The 19,066-nt window shown below is 34.8% G+C and overlaps 1 protein-coding gene across 7 annotated transcripts in view; it reads left to right on the plus strand.

Annotated features, from left to right (window-relative positions):
• Positions 1–19,066, plus strand: part of side-IV (sidestep IV) — a 502,822-nt gene that overhangs the window by 299,063 nt on the left and 184,693 nt on the right. The window lies entirely within an intron of this gene.

Here is a 19,066-nt window from a genome sequence, read left to right on the forward strand (position 1 = left end):
GCCGAAATAATCAGGTTGAAGAGCTGAGTTGATTTAGCCATGTCCGTCTGTCCGTCTGTCCGTCTGTCCGTCTGTCCGTCTGTCTGTTTGTATGCAAAATAGTCCCTCAATTTTTGAGATATCTTGATAAAATTTGGTGAGCGGGTGTATTTGGGTGTCCGATTAGACATTTGTCGGAACCGATCGGATCGGACCACTATAGCATATATCCTCCATACAATCGATTTTTCAGAAAAAGAGGATTTTTGTAATATCTTACCCAATTTAACAGATTGAAGCTTCAAACTTCACCATATACTTTCGTATATTGCACATATTGTTGCCTGAAAAAATTTATGAGATCGGTCGTATATATAGTATATATCCCCCACAACCGATTGTTCAGATAAGGAACTTTTCGTAATTACTGCCCTATTTTAAGAGCTAGAGGCTTCAAATTTCAACGAATGCTTACGTATATAGCATATATTGTTGTCGGAAAAAATCATAAAGATCGGTGGTATATATAGTATATATATGGTGGTATATATAGTATATATATATATTTTCGCAAATTTTAGCCCCATTTTAACAGCTAGAAGCTTCAAATTTCATCGAATATTTACGTATATAGCATATATTGTTGTCTGAAAAAATCATAGAGATCGGTGGTATATATATTATATACTTCATACAAACTGTCATTTTGACCCCTTTTTTACGGCTAGAAGCTTCAAAATTCATCAAATAGTTTCGTTTACGTCATATATTTTTGAAATATGTGATTCGTAGTCATAGTTTTTACACGCAGACCACAAAAAACCTGAAACTTTGCATCCTCATACAAATTACCTACCTGTTTTTTATTTTATATTTATCTTAAAAATCGTTAAGGTATGTAGATCTGTTCACTATATATTTCTTATCTTATACATCCGATTATTCGGAGATTACAAACTTGATAAGATTATTTTTCAGCCCCATTCATGAAAGGTATGAAGTCTTCGGCACAGCCGAAGACAGTCCCGTTCTTACTTGTTTTTAAAATTGAAAAATTTTATTATGTTTTTGGAATAGTAACCCTCAATTAATGCCACAGTAAATAAAGCAAGAGGGGTTTTAGCATTTGTGAAAAGATGGGCAAACGAGTTTAGTGATCCTTACGTTACAAAAACCCTTTTTACATCATTGGTGAGGCCGATATTAAAATATGGATCGATAATTTGGAATCCGCGTTATCAAGTTCATGTGTATAGACTAGAATCAATTCAAAAACAGTTTTTACTTTTCACCTTGAGAAATCTTCAATGGGACTCTCCGTATAATCTTCCTCCTTACACTAATCGGTTAAAACTAATAAATCTTCCTACCCCTGCAAGACGTAGAGAAATGCTAGGTGTACTATTTATGGCTAGACTTTTAAATGGATCGATTTCACGCCCATTTCTTTTGAACGAAGTAAACTTGAATGTTCCATGCCGAGTATCAAGGCATTATCAACCAATAATTCTTAAACAAGGCAGAAGCAATTTCCAACTAAACGAACCTTTTCTATGTTTGCGTCAAGACTATAACTCTCATTCGAGAATAATTGATATTTCGGACTCGCTCTTTGCCATAAAAAAACGGTTATATCTTCTCTTATTAATTAAAAAATTATATTTATATTTTTAATCTATTGTATTTTGTGAATCTATATTTCTCAGCTGATGAGTTTCTCTGTAGCTGAGCGGTTTTAGATCTCGGCGCTTAAGAAGCCATTGCCTCTCAAAGACTCGGTAACAAAAAAAGTATAAATTATAAATACAAAAAAAAAACACTATGTATGAATTAGCTAAATGGTTAGGGCAGCGTGCCTAAAGCATACTGATGATGAAGGCTTAGAACCCTTCGAAATGGATATATCTGCGCAGCTATTCCTAAACAATAAAAAAATTTTCAATTGAAGAAAAATTTTAAAAAAAATTATCATTAGAAAAAAATTATTGATCTGGCCTTGAGCTCGAATCGAACCTTGAATCACTTATATATAGGCCGATAAAACAGAAAAAAAATGTTGATATTGACAAACATTTTGTACAAATAAATCTGGGAATAAAACTAGTTGCGGACCCCTTATCACCTATCCCCTAGTTTACCCCGAAAACAGGTTTTTTCATAGTCAGGTATCATCATTAATTGGCGCTTAACCTCTTAAGCGATTTTGGCCGTTTCGTTAGAAGCCACGCCAGCTATCCCTGTTTCGCCATAGCTGACGCCAATTAGGAGCACCAAGGGAGGCCACCTGCCTCTCCCAACACAGTGGAGGTCTCCCCGTTCCTCTGCCTCCAATTTGCATTGTCGACTGAAATACTTTATAGGTCAGCGCGTCTTCATCCATTTGCATAAGCGACCTAGCCATCGAAGCCTTTGGGTTTTTATTCACTTCATTATCGTCATATCTGCATTAAGCTCATACATCTCATCACTATACGTCTTTCCATACTCTCCGTCGACATCACGGATAGGACATACATCACCTGAAGAACTTTTCTCTCGAACACTCAAAGAGTTCTCTGATCTTCTCTTGACACCGTCCATGATTCCGAGGCATACAGTAGTACAGATATGATGAGCGACTTGTATAGCATAGTTTTTGTTCACCGAGAGAGAACTTTGTTTTCAATCGCCTACTCAATCTAAAGTAGAAATGGTTGCGAAGCGTTATTCTCCGTTCGATTTCTTAGCTGACATTGTTGTTTTTTAGCTCTTAACGCTGGCTCCCAAATAGACAAAATCCTTCACAGTCTCGAATTTATATCCATCGGCAGTGACGTGGCTACTAAGGCTGGAATTATTTCTTGGATGAGATATTGACAAACATATCGTGGGAATAAGTTCATACTGCACAACAAATAGATCTGGGAAAAAAACTATCCTGCAGTTCCCCCGCAAACAGTTTTTCATAGTCAGATATCATCATTAATTGGCGCTCAACCCGTTAAGCGATTTTGGCCGTTTCGTAAGAAGCCACGCCAGCTTATCCGTGTTTCGCCATAGATGACGCCAATTGGGAGCAGCAAGGGAGGGCAAGTTTTCCTCTATCTGCCTCTTCCAGAACTTTTCTCTCGGACACTCAAAGAGTTATCTCATCTGACACCTTCCATGATTCCCAGCCATACATTATGAGCAACTTATATAGCGTAGTTTTTTTATTCACCGAAGGAGAACTTTATTTTCAATCGCCTACTCAGTCTAAAGTAGCACTTGTTGAGAAGCGTTATTCTCCATTTTATTTCTTAGCTGGCATTGTTGTTTTTTTAGCTCTTAACGCTGGCTCGCTAATAGACAAAATCCTTCATAGTCTCGAATTTAAATCCATCGGCAGTGACATGGCTACTAAGGCTGGAATTCTTTCTTGGATGACAGCAAGTACTTCGCCTTGTCCTCATATAGCGCAAGACGCATTTTTTTGTTATATAAAAAAATAAGAAATTCTTATTATTAAATTGAAAATTTCCATAATTTAAAGATGATTTTTTTTTGGAAATATTTTCCTTATTTTAGGTAAGTGTTTTTTTCTTCATGGAACTATGGGGTGGAGAGGTGGGGATAGCCCAGAAAGTTCCATGTGGTTATATAAATCGTTCCCGAGATGGTCGGGCTTGTACCTAAATGGTGCTTTGTTATCGCAACGTACCGGATCTATATTCGGCAAAGGACCCGATGTTGATGGATCCCAAAGCCTTCGGGGAGTGCCTTTATCATTAATACAACAACAACAACAACATCCCAGATATTGAAAGAGAGAGAATTATTTATTTTTTGATTTTTTTTTTTTTTTTTTTTTTTTTTTTTGTAGTCATTATAACTCAGACAATTAGACTTCTTGGGGAAAAATTTATTCAAATAACGGATAAAAAATAAATAATTTTTTTGTCGTCTAAGAACGAGTACAGATAGTTTTGTTCTTTCAAAGAAAATTTATTTAAGTGTTGTTGTTTGTTCGAAAAATAACTAAACGCAAAAAGAAATACTTGTTTTCCTCCACTTACACTACAAATAGTTTTTAACTCATAATTAGATGAGTGAAATATGAGGCTTTGAAACAAATTTTCAACCGGAAAATTATTCAAAATTTAATTAGCTATCAAAGAATTACTCCGAGATAATTTATTCATGAATAACTTAACTTTGAATAATTTTTGCATTTCATTTTCATTTGAATAATAATCTAAATAAAAACGTATTGGAATAATGTTCAATTCTGCAAGAGCCCTGTCACCGCTTACAGTCACTGATCGAAAATAGTCTTCACTTAAAAAATAACTTTGAAACCGTCAAACTATTTATAAAACTAGTAACGCCTGTGGTCTAAAATTCAACCAATCCAATATATTAGATAAGGGTTATGGAAATAAAAGCTTTTATAGAGATTAATAGACATCGGGCATACTAATTTCTCTTTACTTGAGAAAAATTATACTCTTCTGTATAACACAGTGGTAATGTTATGTATGTAGCTCCAATCCATCTTTGAATTCCGAGGCGTAACTGGTTTAAGCGGTGTATCGTTTTGGTTACATCAGCTCTTTTTATAGAAAATGTTCAACTTTAATACTGATGATGAGATTTTCGTGAAATCGTCGAATATAGTATGTATATACACAGTACAGTATATTTTTTTAAGAAGTACACACTTACTTTTAAATGCTTTCTATTGTAGTAGTATCCAGCAAATACGAGTGCAGTGCTTTCAGATCCATGTATAAGGATATTTGAATTTGTGTGGAAGTTGACATATCCATATTTCCAATATAGCCAAATATTCGTTAAATCTTTGGCCTCAGCAATTTTGGAAGTCATGCCATTCAGAAGATATATGTTATGGTAAGAAAAAATCTTATGGCAGATACCACACCCTCTTTTCGAATTATTTTCACTTTTCTCCACTAACACAATATCGATGTCCTGTCAAGTGTGAATACCCTGAAATTATTAGCATCGAAGTTATTTTATTTTTCGTATGTTAGTCTATATTTCCACGCCCCCTCTATATCGAAATTTCCACTGAAGCACTGAAGCACTCATATTTCTAAAGGTTTGTCCATATTTTATCCAAATCGGCCAACGGTGCTGGAGCTCGGTGAGTTTTTACTCCATTTTGCAAGGCTTACCACTTTTAGTTAAAAGTTTGATACAATCAATAAAGGCATTGGCACCAATTTACACTGATATAACTGCTGGCGGCCACCGTGGTGTGATGGTAGCGTGCTCTGCCTACCACACCGTATGCCCTGGGTTCGCACCCCGGGTAAAGCAATATCAAAATTCAAAATATCAAAGCAATATCAATATTTTTCAATTAGAAGAAAAAATTTTCTAGGCACAGTTTGGCAAGCGCTCCGAGTGTATTTATGCCATGAAAAGCTCTCAGTGAAAACTCATCTGCCTTGGAGATGCCGTTAGAGTCGGCATAAAACATTTAGGTTCCGGCCGGCCAAGTTGTAGGGAAAATCAAAAAGAGCACGATGCAAATTGGAAGAGAAACTTGGCTTTAGATCTCTTCGGAGGTTATCGCGCCTTACATTTATTATTTTTTCATTTAGCTGCAGTATTTTCGAATAAGTGTGATACGGAAATTTTAATCTGTATTGCCATGTATTGCCATGCCCCTTTAAATAATATTCTCCAATTTTCGTTAAAGCTTGAGCTTTAGAAATATTAATTCAGCTATTAATTCAGATTGAGTAATGAGAATTACTCGTTTCAGGATATTTGTGAATTGCAGTCGCCGTGGTGTGGTGATAGTTTGCTCCGCCTACCACACCGAAGCTCCTGTGTTCGATTTCCGGGCAAAGCAACATCGAACATTTTCAATTAGAAAAAAGTTATTCTTAATGGGGTCGCACCTCAGAAGTAACTTTGCAGACACTCCAAGTGTATTTCTGCAATGAAAAGCTTCTCAGTTGAAACTCGTCTGCCTTGCGGATGCCGTTCGGTGTTGGCGTGACACATGTAGGTCCGGCCGTACCAATTTGTAGGAAATGTTTAGCGGAGCACAGCGCAAATTGGAAGAGAAGGTCGGCATAAAATCTCCTTGGAGATTATCAACCCTTACATTTTTTTTATTTATTCTTTATTTGGGCACCTTTCAAAATTATTTAGAATTTTTTTTTTAATTTTATTAGCAATTTTTATGAGTGAGTACAAAAATAAAAAATTAGCCTTGGGGGAAAAATATCTACTGCGTTTTAGTTGAGAAATTTAAATTTCAAATATTCTTTTAAACAGATTTTCTTAATAAATTATGTAGATATTTATGTTTAAGTTAAAAATTGCATACGAAAATGAAATTGCTTTTTGAAGTAACACGGATATTGAATGCTTATCGAGTTCATACAAAACTTGATTGAACGATGACAAAGCTTGATTGTCCAGCTTTTGCCAGAATTAGGCGAAAGTACTTCGGTCGCGACTCACTTGGATCTCCCAAGGATATATCCAAAGTTGAGATCGGTATCATTCGGAGCTTTATCGTTGCTACCCAACGATTATCTAAGTAGCTCGATCTAGGTCACCGTTATTTTTGGTGTATGTGGTATCACAACGGACCTTCGTGTTGTCCAAGTGAGCTATCCTTATCAGGGCAGCTACCACCTAACCTATCCTATCCTATCATACAAAACAAAATTGTTTGCTGGGTACGTACTTGCCTAAATAATAGATGTTGTATATATATTCTCGATTGTCCTGAAATGCTTTCCTTTACTAGCCAACAGCTGTAGGCCGCTCATGTATCATCTCTATGTCGCATGCTGTGCTACAGTAATTTATTTTTTTCAGTATTCGGTTGAGCATTGCTGCAGTTGAAATAAATGAATTTCAAAAAAGAAAAGTAGAAAAATGCAGGCATTCAACGTAAGTAGCATAAATATTTACAAACCTACTTATTATTTTTACGTACATATATATGTAGGTCTATATTTTTATAGCTGAGCAGAGCTCACAGAGTATATTAACTTTGTTCACATAACGGTAATCCGTAACGGCATTAACTAATCGAGATAGATATAGACTTCTGATTATCAAAATGATCTGGGTGAAAAAAGAAATTCATTTAGGCATGTCCGTCCGTCCGTCCGTCTGTCCGTCCGTCCGTAAACACGATAACTTGAGTAAATTTTGAGGTATCTTGATGAAATTTGGTATGTAGGTTCCTGGGCGCTCATCTCAGATAGCTATTTAAAATGAACGAAATCGGACTACAACCACGCCCACTCTTTCGATATCGAAAATTTCGAAAAACCGAAAAAGTGCGATAATTCATTACCAAAGACGGATAAAGCGATGAAACTTGGTAGGTGCGTTGACCTTGTGACGCAAAATAGAAAATTTGTAAAATTTTGGACAATGGCACCGCTCACTTTTAAAAGAAGGTAATTTAAAAGTTTTGCACGCTGTAATTTCGCTGTCGTTGAAGATATCATGATGAAATTTGGTAGGCACGTTACTCCTATTACTACATATGTGCTAAATAAAAGTTAGCGAAATCGGATGACGAACACGCCCACTTTAAAAAACAATTTTTTTAAAGTCAAATTTTAACAAAAAATTTAATATCTTTACAGTATAAAAGTAAATTATGTCAACATTCGACTCCAGTAATGATATGGTGCAACAAAATACAAAGATAAAAGAAAATTTCAAAATGGGCGTCACTCCGCCCTTTTTTATTTAATTCGTCTAGAATACTTTTAATGCCATAAATCGAACAAAAATTTACCAATCCTTGTGAAGTTTGGTAGAGACATAGATTCTATGACGATAACTATTTTTTGTGAAAATGGGCGAAATCGGTTGAAGCCACGCCCAGTTTTTATACACAGTCGACCGTCTGTCCTTCCGCTCGGTCGTTAACACGATAACTTGAGCAAAAAACGATATATCTTAACTAAACTTAGTTCACGTACTTATCTGAAGTCACTTTATCTTGGTATAAAAAACGGTTGAATTCCGATTATGACCACGCCCACTTTTCCTATATCGAAAATTACGAAAAATTAAAAAAATTCCATAATTCTATACCAAATAGGAAAAAAGGGATGAAACATGGTAAGGTAATTGGATTGTTTTATTGACGCGAAATATAACTTTAGAAAAAACTTTATAAAATGGTTGTGACACCTACCATATTAAGTAGCAGAAAATGACAAAAGTTCTGCAGGGCGAGATCAAAAGCCCTTGGAATCTTGACAGGAATGTGGTATTACATATATAAATAAATTAGGGTACCCGACAATGATGTTCTGGGCCACCCTGGTCCACATTTTGGTCGATATCTCGAAAACACCTTCATATATACAAATAACTCAACCACTTTAAAACCCTCACTAATACATTTAATTTGATACCCATATCGTACAAAAATATTCTAGAGTCACCCCTGGTCCACCCTTATGCGATATCTCGAAAAGGCGTCCACTTATAGAACTAAGGCCCACTACGTTTTAAATAATCATTAACACCTTTCATTTGATACACATGTCATACCAACGCATTCCAGGGTTATCCTAGGTTCATTTTGCTAAATGGTGATTTTCCCTTATTTTGTCTCCAAAGCTCTCAGCTGAGTATGTAATGTTCGGTTACATCCGAACTTAGCCTTCCTTACTTGTTTTCATTTGATTTAGGTAGTGTTCAAAAGAAAAGTAATACTTTGACATTGCAATGGCAAAAGATAAGAGTTTTTGTATATTATATAAAGTAGCCTGCTTCAATTCTTTTATATTACTTACAAATAGGCTGACTAATTTTGCGTTTCCCTTTGGCAAACATAAGCATAAGCATTTAAATTTAAATTATAAAAAAATTCACAATTTGAACCAATTTGTGTTATATATACATCAAACTATACGCTGCAAAAATTGTGATTGGCCTGGAATGAGTATGGAATGAGTCGCAGAGTAATATACGACTACAACCAGTTTTCTCTATATGGATCGGATTGAATCCTTTTGTTTGAACATATCTTATAGTGAATCCTATTATACCTGTTATGCCTAAACGGGTAGTTCTTTTTATAAACCTACGGGTAATGTCGGACAAATCCTTTCTACTAAAATTATACCAGTTTATTCCCGAACGGGTAGTATGGCACTAATCCTCTTTATACCCCTACAGATTCTGTCGAACAGATAATTTTTTTCGCTACTTTGCACCTTTACGGGAACTATCGTACAGCTCCTGTTTTTTACTCTTACTGGTAATGTCGTAGATTTAATCTTTGTTCGTATGTCTATGGGTACATGTTTTATCAAGGAAAATCTCAGTAGATCTAATCTCAGGTGAAATGGCCGATCTGTATGGCATTGGAACCAACTGACCATCTGAAGATACTATGAAACGCGCAAGGTCACGAACAATAGTTAGGTGGCAAGAAAAGGGCGGTGGACATTCACGCTATTTCGGAATATAGCATAGTGGTACGATCGAAAACACGGCGAACTAAATTACCACCTCACGCAGATATTGAGTGGGCACGGCGGCTTCAAGGAATATCTACATAAGCGTGGGATTGATGAGGACCCTTTCTGTCCACACTGTTCTTCCGAATTGGAGAGCGCAGAACATGCAATGTTTCACTGCCCTCATTTTCACGGCGAAACACTCTCCGTACACAGAGTTTTTGGAGAGGAGCCTTCCACTAGGAATTTAGTTTCCCGCATGTGCGGACAAATAGATTGTTGGACTGCTGTGAGTAAGATGACCTTTATAGGTATGACACAATTGATGCAAGCTGAAAGGAAGCTCAGAGAAATGCACATACGAAATAGTGGCGACTAAATCGCCTTTCCCCCGTGAAGTTATGCCATTTTATAAATTTAATAAACTCTAGAATAATATTTTTAATTTTATTTACCTATTTTTATTGAACAAAATAAAAATAACTACGATGATGAAACATATTGTAACGAATTTGCTGCAAATCCTCTTATTTGCAACCCTCTGCTAAGTTCGTATCGCTAAACTGTTGCATAAATAACTCCAATATGTAATAATGCAAAATGGCCTTTATTCAAGTACTTCACAATAACACTTGTACTTTGCAACGAATGGCTTACTTAATAACCAAACTGATTGACAGCTCAAATGAAACTCTACTATTCAAAATAATACTGCTATAGCTCGCTAGATAGCGCTTAATCCAAATCTCAAATCAAACTGAATTACTTTTTACTCGCTTGTGCCACTTTTATAGTTTACGCTGCATACATCTATTTCCAGAACTTACCAACTATTTCGAGTGTTTATAGTTCTCATATGGTTTCTACTTGTTTACAATTTTCTACTTTTCAGCGTCTCTCAGATGTATGTGAGTTTGTAGTTTACAGTCTCTCGCACACACATAGGCGTATAAGTAAATGCATCTGTGTGTGACATCTCTTTCGGTTGCCTTATATATGTGTATACATGATTTGATTATTGACGTAAATATTGCTTGGCATGGCCTTAGCATCGCCTTAGTGATGGTATAGCTTAGTGATGCTAATATCCGTGACAATATGGTCCTAGTATTTTAAGATCGGTATATGGCTCCATTTAGCTCCACATTGTTCTTTTCTTTCCATGTAAGGGACTAGAGGGGATCAATTATGTCATAAAGTAGACAAATCATCAAATCAGAGATTAAACGCAGACCACACTTTTTTTGGTATTCATCGCACATATTTTTGCAGTGTACTCATAGATTATTATTATTTATTATTTTTATTTATTTACTCATAGATACTCGTACATACCTCAAAATTTCAAGCTACTTACAAAAACACATACATAAAAACTGCTTGAATAAACCTATTGTTGTGCAAAATGTAATTTTCAATTGTCAAATATGCACATCTATATTCTTTTGTACTTCTTTATTCATGCAGTGAATTTTATGTAAGTATGTATGCAAATTTCTTTAGCTTGTGATCCCGCTAAAAAGCTTTGTATAAAAACTTAATAAATTTTTCAGTTATGATTGGCCTTTTCTCTTGTAAATATTTTTATTTACATACATGTACTTTTAATAAATGCTTTGCATGGGTTTTGAATGAGGTTTTATGTTTTGAACTTTGAATTTTTAATAAAAATGCAAAAGCTTGAATTCCCCCCATAGCAGAAGAAATTTTCTGTTTTTTTTTTTTTTTTTTTTTGTACATTACTCTTGGTGAATGTATGGCTTACATGTTTCTTAATTTTTTTCCTGCTATTTGCTGGACTCTCTCAGCAGGACATTGTCAAATATGCATAAGTAGACATACAAATATACGTAGATGGCATTCATACTTGATTAATGTAACAAAGTAAATATTTGCTATGGTGGCAAAAGGCCTCAACGTCGTAACTTTGCGCTAGAATTGCGGATAGGCAAGGCGCTTGTTTGTTAATTCACCCTGTCTGCATGATAAAAGATGTTTAAAGTATGTTGCTTTTCGTCTGGTTTTAATTTCAAGTGAAGTGTTACAAATATGTACATATCTATGTATACGAGTACAACAGCGAACATGAAAATAGCAGTGGCATTTTTTTTCAAATTTTCATTTTTAAATTTAGTTATTTGTTTATTTTCAGTAGCTTTTAAAAAAACATCGTGATTATATCTTTCTCGTATTTTTCATAAAGCGACAATGACGATACGCTCACAGATCCCAAATAACGCGGTGAAAATGAATAGTGATTGCCAATTTTAGTTCCGTGTAATCAAGTTATCTTGTATCTGGGGCTGAAGAGTATCAGTACTGTCTTGCTGGGGTTGATATTGCGGATGTTCCCTTTCAACCATGTGAGTTAACCTGCATTGCACACTCTGTAGGATTTTGCTTAGTTTCGTAGGAAAATATCCCGAAACTGTGATTACTAGGTCGTCCTTATATGCCAATATATTTACTTCATTGTAATCGAGCTCAACTAGTATCCCGTTTAGTGCTATAACTCTAAGTTTTCAGAGAGGGCCGCACCCTAGGGTGTGCTATGAACTAGTGGACAGGGTGGAAAAAGGAAACGATTGAGGGTCGTCTAGAAGGGCCGGTTATGTCTTGTCCTACGACTGCCGCGTGTGCACTGGCTCGTTCCCGGAGCTTCAGCCTGGAGCAGGGTATTAAACAGCTGCAGGACCCAGACACCTTCTCCCTAATCCCTAGCCCTAACAAGACATAATATAGTATTGCACACGACTAAAAAAAAAACACCCATCGAGTTACCCATTGACATCCATACTTACTCCTCCAGAACTTCGACGCCCATCACCTTGCAGCACATGTAGATGTTTTGGCTGCTCTAGACCCACCCAACCATGGCCTTTAAGGTGGTTAAAAAGGCCCCAATAAACCCACTCTCACTATCCTTAATCAGACCAAACTAATAGATTTATGTACTCATGTTAACAATATTTTTATTACAATTCAAAGCATGATTAATCTTAACATTAGAAGTAAAGATAAGAAGTCAAAAGCTATCCTATAAATTGTACAAACTACGAATTCCAAATTTAGAAAAAAAAAAATTACATTACTTAACTTCTAACAATTTTTTTTTGGGGGTACTTAAATGCAAATCCCTAACCTACCTCAACAGCTGATCTGTATATGTATGGTCATTGAACTATCTTTTTCAAGAGGATGGAAAATCATATGTACAGGTTACATATTCATTCACATACATATGCTTGCGGAGAGCGAAAAAATAAAAAAAAAAGGAACTGATATGTATGTAGCTGGGATTGATGACTTTGTCATCAAAAGAAAATAGGTGGAAAAAGAGAAAAAAAAACCCACTTGTTGATCACTAACTTTGGCAATCACAACCAGAGAAAGAAACTCATCCATATGTACATATGTATGTATATATGTATAGATATACAGGTTCTCACTCAAATCATTCCAGTCAAATGAGAGTATTAGCTAAAATAACCAAAGCTAGGCACACTATGGTCAGGTGTGTAACCACACGTAAATGTATGCATAATTATGTACATAAATCAAAGCGACTTAATATTTTATTTGCTTACAAAAGAAAACATAATAACCATGTTACTTACATGTGGAGCATTTCGACGTAGCGTTGAGGCCTCATCGCTCTGACGTAGTGCTGAAAATGAATGCGTTATCCCGTCTAACTCTCTAATAATTACTGCTTCGAGCAACTAGTTATTACTTTTCTTTAAATCAAATAGTGGTTCTTTTTATATATTTCTTCCTTATATGACGAAATTTCGCAACATAACGAAGAGATTAAAAAGAAACAATATTTATCCTAGGGAAAATTCGAGTCGTTTCGTGGCCATTTTTATTTTCACCACTGTAAGTACTTATTTGAGTGAGCGCCGAGTGAGTGAAAAACTCGAAACGCTAAACAAATCAAAGTTTAAAACAAACATATTTGTATGAGAAAGAAGAAAAAAAAAACTTCGATTTCTCATTTAATATTAAATATGTATGTACATGGGTATGTAACCTATAAGAAAAAACCAACAAAAACAATAAAGATATTGTGTGAGGGAGGCTAGTGATTGCATTTGTACCAAAAGAAGTCAGAAAGAGTTAAAGTTGAAAAAGAAGAAGAATTCTTCATGATTTTAATATCGCTAACTTAATTAGTTCCTATGTAAATCCAACCCAAACTTCCTTGAAATATGTGGCACGAAGGGTGCTTCACTAAGTTTAACTTTTTAATTTAAGTTTATTTAATAATTTGGGAAAAATTTAAACAACGTGACATCAGGACGGACAAGGCGACAGCTGTTTCGATTATACCTTGTAAATCTCTTCAAAGCCTTTTCTCCCGGGAGTGGGAGTCGAACTCGCACCCCTACGATAGTTGAAATGGTTGTAAACGCATTCAGCTACGTCATGCCTGTTGTGAAGTCTTTCCCAATAGCCTTCTTTATGCATATTTTAATCTTTTACACATTGCATACTTCGTATGCAATTATGTGTTAAAGCTATGCTTGGTACGGCGGTTTTCAAAGAAACTTTGGTTTTTGTTGCTGTTTTCGTTCTATTTATAGAACTACAACGAATTAACCAATTTTGTCTGTTTGTATGATTTTTAATAATCGGGGATTGCCCATATTGCTTTTTTTTTTTTAAATGTATGAAAACATTTATTTGAAGCAATTTTTTAATTTTATAATTTATTTAATAATTTGGGAAAAATTTAAACAACGTGACATCAGGACGGACAAGGCGACAGCTGTTTCGATTATACCTTGTAAATCTCTTCAAAGCCTTTTCTCCCGGGAGTGGGAGTCGAACTCGCACCCCTACGATAGTTGAAATGGTTGTAAACGCATTCAGCTACGTCATGCCTGTTGTGAAGTCTTTCCCAATAGCCTTCTTTATGCATATTTTAATCTTTTACACATTGCATACTTCGTATGCAATTATGTGTTAAAGCTATGCTTGGTACGGCGGTTTTCAAAGAAACTTTGGTTTTTGTTGCTGTTTTCGTTCTATTTATAGAACTACAACGAATTAACCAATTTTGTCTGTTTGTATGATTTTTAATAATCGGGGATTGCCCATATTGCTTTTTTTTTTTTAAATGTATGAAAACATTTATTTGAAGCAATTTTTTAATTTTATAATTTATTTAATAATTTGGGAAAAATTTAAACAACGTGACATCAGGACGGACAAGGCGACAGCTGTTTCGATTATACCTTGTAAATCTCTTCAAAGCCTTTTCTCCCGGGAGTGGGAGTCGAACTCGCACCCCTACGATAGTTGAAATGGTTGTAAACGCATTCAGCTACGTCATGCCTGTTGTGAAGTCTTTCCCAATAGCCTTCTTTATGCATATTTTAATCTTTTACACATTGCATACTTCGTATGCAATTATGTGTTAAAGCTATGCTTGGTACGGCGGTTTTCAAAGAAACTTTGGTTTTTGTTGCTGTTTTCGTTCTATTTATAGAACTACAACGAATTAACCAATTTTGTCTGTTTGTATGATTTTTAATAATCGGGGATTGCCCATATTGCTTTTTTTTTTTTAAATGTATGAAAACATTTATTTGAAGCAATTTTTTAATTTTATAATTTATTTAATAATTTGGGAAAAATTTAAACAACGTGACATCAGGACGGACAAGGCGACAGCTGTTTCGATTATACCTTGTAAATCTCTTCAAAGCCTTTTCTCCCGGGAGTGGGAGTCGAACTCGCACCCCTACGATAGTTGAAATGGTTGTAAACGCATTCAGCTACGTCATGCCTGTTGTGAAGTCTTTCCCAATAGCCTTCTTTATGCATATTTTAATCTTTTACACATTGCATACTTCGTATGCAATTATGTGTTAAAGCTATGCTTGGTACGGCGGTTTTCAAAGAAACTTTGGTTTTTGTTGCTGTTTTCGTTCTATTTATAGAACTACAACGAATTAACCAATTTTGTCTGTTTGTATGATTTTTAATAATCGGGGATTGCCCATATTGCTTTTTTTTTTTTTTAAATGTATGAAAACATTTATTTGAAGCAATTTTTTAATTTTATAATTTATTTAATAATTTGGGAAAAATTTAAACAACGTGACATCAGGACGGACAAGGCGACAGCTGTTTCGATTATACCTTGTAAATCTCTTCAAAGCCTTTTCTCCCGGGAGTGGGAGTCGAACTCGCACCCCTACGATAGTTGAAATGGTTGTAAACGCATTCAGCTACGTCATGCCTGTTGTGAAGTCTTTCCCAATAGCCTTCTTTATGCATATTTTAATCTTTTACACATTGCATACTTCGTATGCAATTATGTGTTAAAGCTATGCTTGGTACGGCGGTTTTCAAAGAAACTTTGGTTTTTGTTGCTGTTTTCGTTCTATTTATAGAACTACAACGAATTAACCAATTTTGTCTGTTTGTATGATTTTTAATAATCGGGGATTGCCCATATTGCTTTTTTTTTTTTAAATGTATGAAAACATTTATTTGAAGCAATTTTTTAATTTTATAATTTGTTTAATAATTTGGGAAAAATTTAAACAACGTGACATCAGGACGGACAAGGCGACAGCTGTTTCGATTATACCTTGTAAATCTCTTCAAAGCCTTTTCTCCCGGGAGTGGGAGTCGAACTCGCACCCCTACGATAGTTGAAATGGTTGTAAACGCATTCAGCTACGTCATGCCTGTTGTGAAGTCTTTCCCAATAGCCTTCTTTATGCATATTTTAATCTTTTACACATTGCATACTTCGTATGCAATTATGTGTTAAAGCTATGCTTGGTACGGCGGTTTTCAAAGAAACTTTGGTTTTTGTTGCTGTTTTCGTTCTATTTATAGAACTACAACGAATTAACCAATTTTGTCTGTTTGTATGATTTTTAATAATCGGGGATTGCCCATATTGCTTTTTTTTTAAATGTATGAAAACATTTATTTGAAGCAATTTTTTAATTTTATAATTTATTTAATAATTTGGGAAAAATTTAAACAACGTGACATCAGGACGGACAAGGCGACAGCTGTTTCGATTATACCTTGTAAATCTCTTCAAAGCCTTTTCTCCCGGGAGTGGGAGTCGAACTCGCACCCCTACGATAGTTGAAATGGTTGTAAACGCATTCAGCTACGTCATGCCTGTTGTGAAGTCTTTCCCAATAGCCTTCTTTATGCATATTTTAATCTTTTACACATTGCATACTTCGTATGCAATTATGTGTTAAAGCTATGCTTGGTACGGCGGTTTTCAAAGAAACTTTGGTTTTTGTTGCTGTTTTCGTTCTATTTATAGAACTACAACGAATTAACCAATTTTGTCTGTTTGTATGATTTTTAATAATCGGGGATTGCCCATATTGCTTTTTTTTTTAAATGTATGAAAACATTTATTTGAAGCAATTTTTTAATTTTATAATTTATTTAATAATTTGGGAAAAATTTAAACAACGTGACATCAGGACGGACAAGGCGACAGCTGTTTCGATTATACCTTGTAAATCTCTTCAAAGCCTTTTCTCCCGGGAGTGGGAGTCGAACTCGCACCCCTACGATAGTTGAAATGGTTGTAAACGCATTCAGCTACGTCATGCCTGTTGTGAAGTCTTTCCCAATAGCCTTCTTTATGCATATTTTAATCTTTTACACATTGCATACTTCGTATGCAATTATGTGTTAAAGCTATGCTTGGTACGGCGGTTTTCAAAGAAACTTTGGTTTTTGTTGCTGTTTTCGTTCTATTTATAGAACTACAACGAATTAACCAATTTTGTCTGTTTGTATGATTTTTAATAATCGGGGATTGCCCATATTGCTTTTTTTTTTAAATGTATGAAAACATTTATTTGAAGCAATTTTTTAATTTTATAATTTATTTAATAATTTGGGAAAAATTTAAACAACGTGACATCAGGACGGACAAGGCGACAGCTGTTTCGATTATACCTTGTAAATCTCTTCAAAGCCTTTTCTCCCGGGAGTGGGAGTCGAACTCGCACCCCTACGATAGTTGAAATGGTTGTAAACGCATTCAGCTACGTCATGCCTGTTGTGAAGTCTTTCCCAATAGCCTTCTTTATGCATATTTTAATCTTTTACACATTGCATACTTCGTATGCAATTATGTGTTAAAGCTATGCTTGGTACGGCGGTTTTCAAAGAAACTTTGGTTTTTGTTGCTGTTTTCGTTCTATTTATAGAACTACAACGAATTAACCAATTTTGTCTGTTTGTATGATTTTTAATAATCGGGGATTGCCCATATTGCTTTTTTTTTTTTAAATGTATGAAAACATTTATTTGAAGCAATTTTTTAATTTTATAATTTATTTAATAATTTGGGAAAAATTTAAACAACGTGACATCAGGACGGACAAGGCGACAGCTGTTTCGATTATACCTTGTAAATCTCTTCAAAGCCTTTTCTCCCGGGAGTGGGAGTCGAACTCGCACCCCTACGATAGTTGAAATGGTTGTAAACGCATTCAGCTACGTCATGCCTGTTGTGAAGTCTTTCCCAATAGCCTTCTTTATGCATATTTTAATCTTTTACACATTGCATACTTCGTATGCAATTATGTGTTAAAGCTATGCTTGGTACGGCGGTTTTCAAAGAAACTTTGGTTTTTGTTGCTGTTTTCGTTCTATTTATAGAACTACAACGAATTAACCAATTTTGTCTGTTTGTATGATTTTTAATAATCGGGGATTGCCCATATTGCTTTTTTTTTAAATGTATGAAAACATTTATTTGAAGCAATTTTTTAATTTTATAATTTATTTAATAATTTGGGAAAAATTTAAACAACGTGACATCAGGACGGACAAGGCGACAGCTGTTTCGATTATACCTTGTAAATCTCTTCAAAGCCTTTTCTCCCGGGAGTGGGAGTCGAACTCGCACCCCTACGATAGTTGAAATGGTTGTAAACGCATTCAGCTACGTCATGCCTGTTGTGAAGTCTTTCCCAATAGCCTTCTTTATGCATATTTTAATCTTTTACACATTGCATACTTCGTATGCAATTATGTGTTAAAGCTATGCTTGGTACGGCGGTTTTCAAAGAAACTTTGGTTTTTGTTGCTGTTTTCGTTCTATTTATAGAACTACAACGAATTAACCAATTTTGTCTGTTTGTATGATTTTTAATAATCGGGGATTGCCCATATTGCTTTTTTTTTTTAAATGTATGAAAACATTTATTTGAAGCAATTTTTTAATTTTATAATTTATTTAATAATTTGGGAAAAATTTAAACAACAAAAAAAGCAATATGGGCAATCCCCGATTATTAAAAATCATACAAACAGACAAAATTTTTAATTTAAGTTTAAAATTTACAGTAATATGTATATATATATAATAACATTTATACATTTGTTCTTGTCTACCTTTATTTACAATTTTTAGTTATTGTCTTTTAGGTTTATGCATGCATATATACGCTTGTGCATACCCACTATTTCAGACATATTCTAGCAAAAAAAATCTTCGTTATTATTTTGTTGGGTTATTGGAACCGAACATATGCGGTCTAAGGTTTAGAACCCATAAAAAAAAAGTGCCCAAATACTCTAAATGTATAGATATCTATACTTTATTTACTATCGCCGAAACTATACAGCTG

The sequence above is a fragment of the Eurosta solidaginis genome, chromosome 1 (assembly GCF_040869045.1).
Source record: "Eurosta solidaginis isolate ZX-2024a chromosome 1, ASM4086904v1, whole genome shotgun sequence".
In the NCBI taxonomy this organism is placed as follows: domain Eukaryota; kingdom Metazoa; phylum Arthropoda; class Insecta; order Diptera; family Tephritidae; genus Eurosta; species Eurosta solidaginis.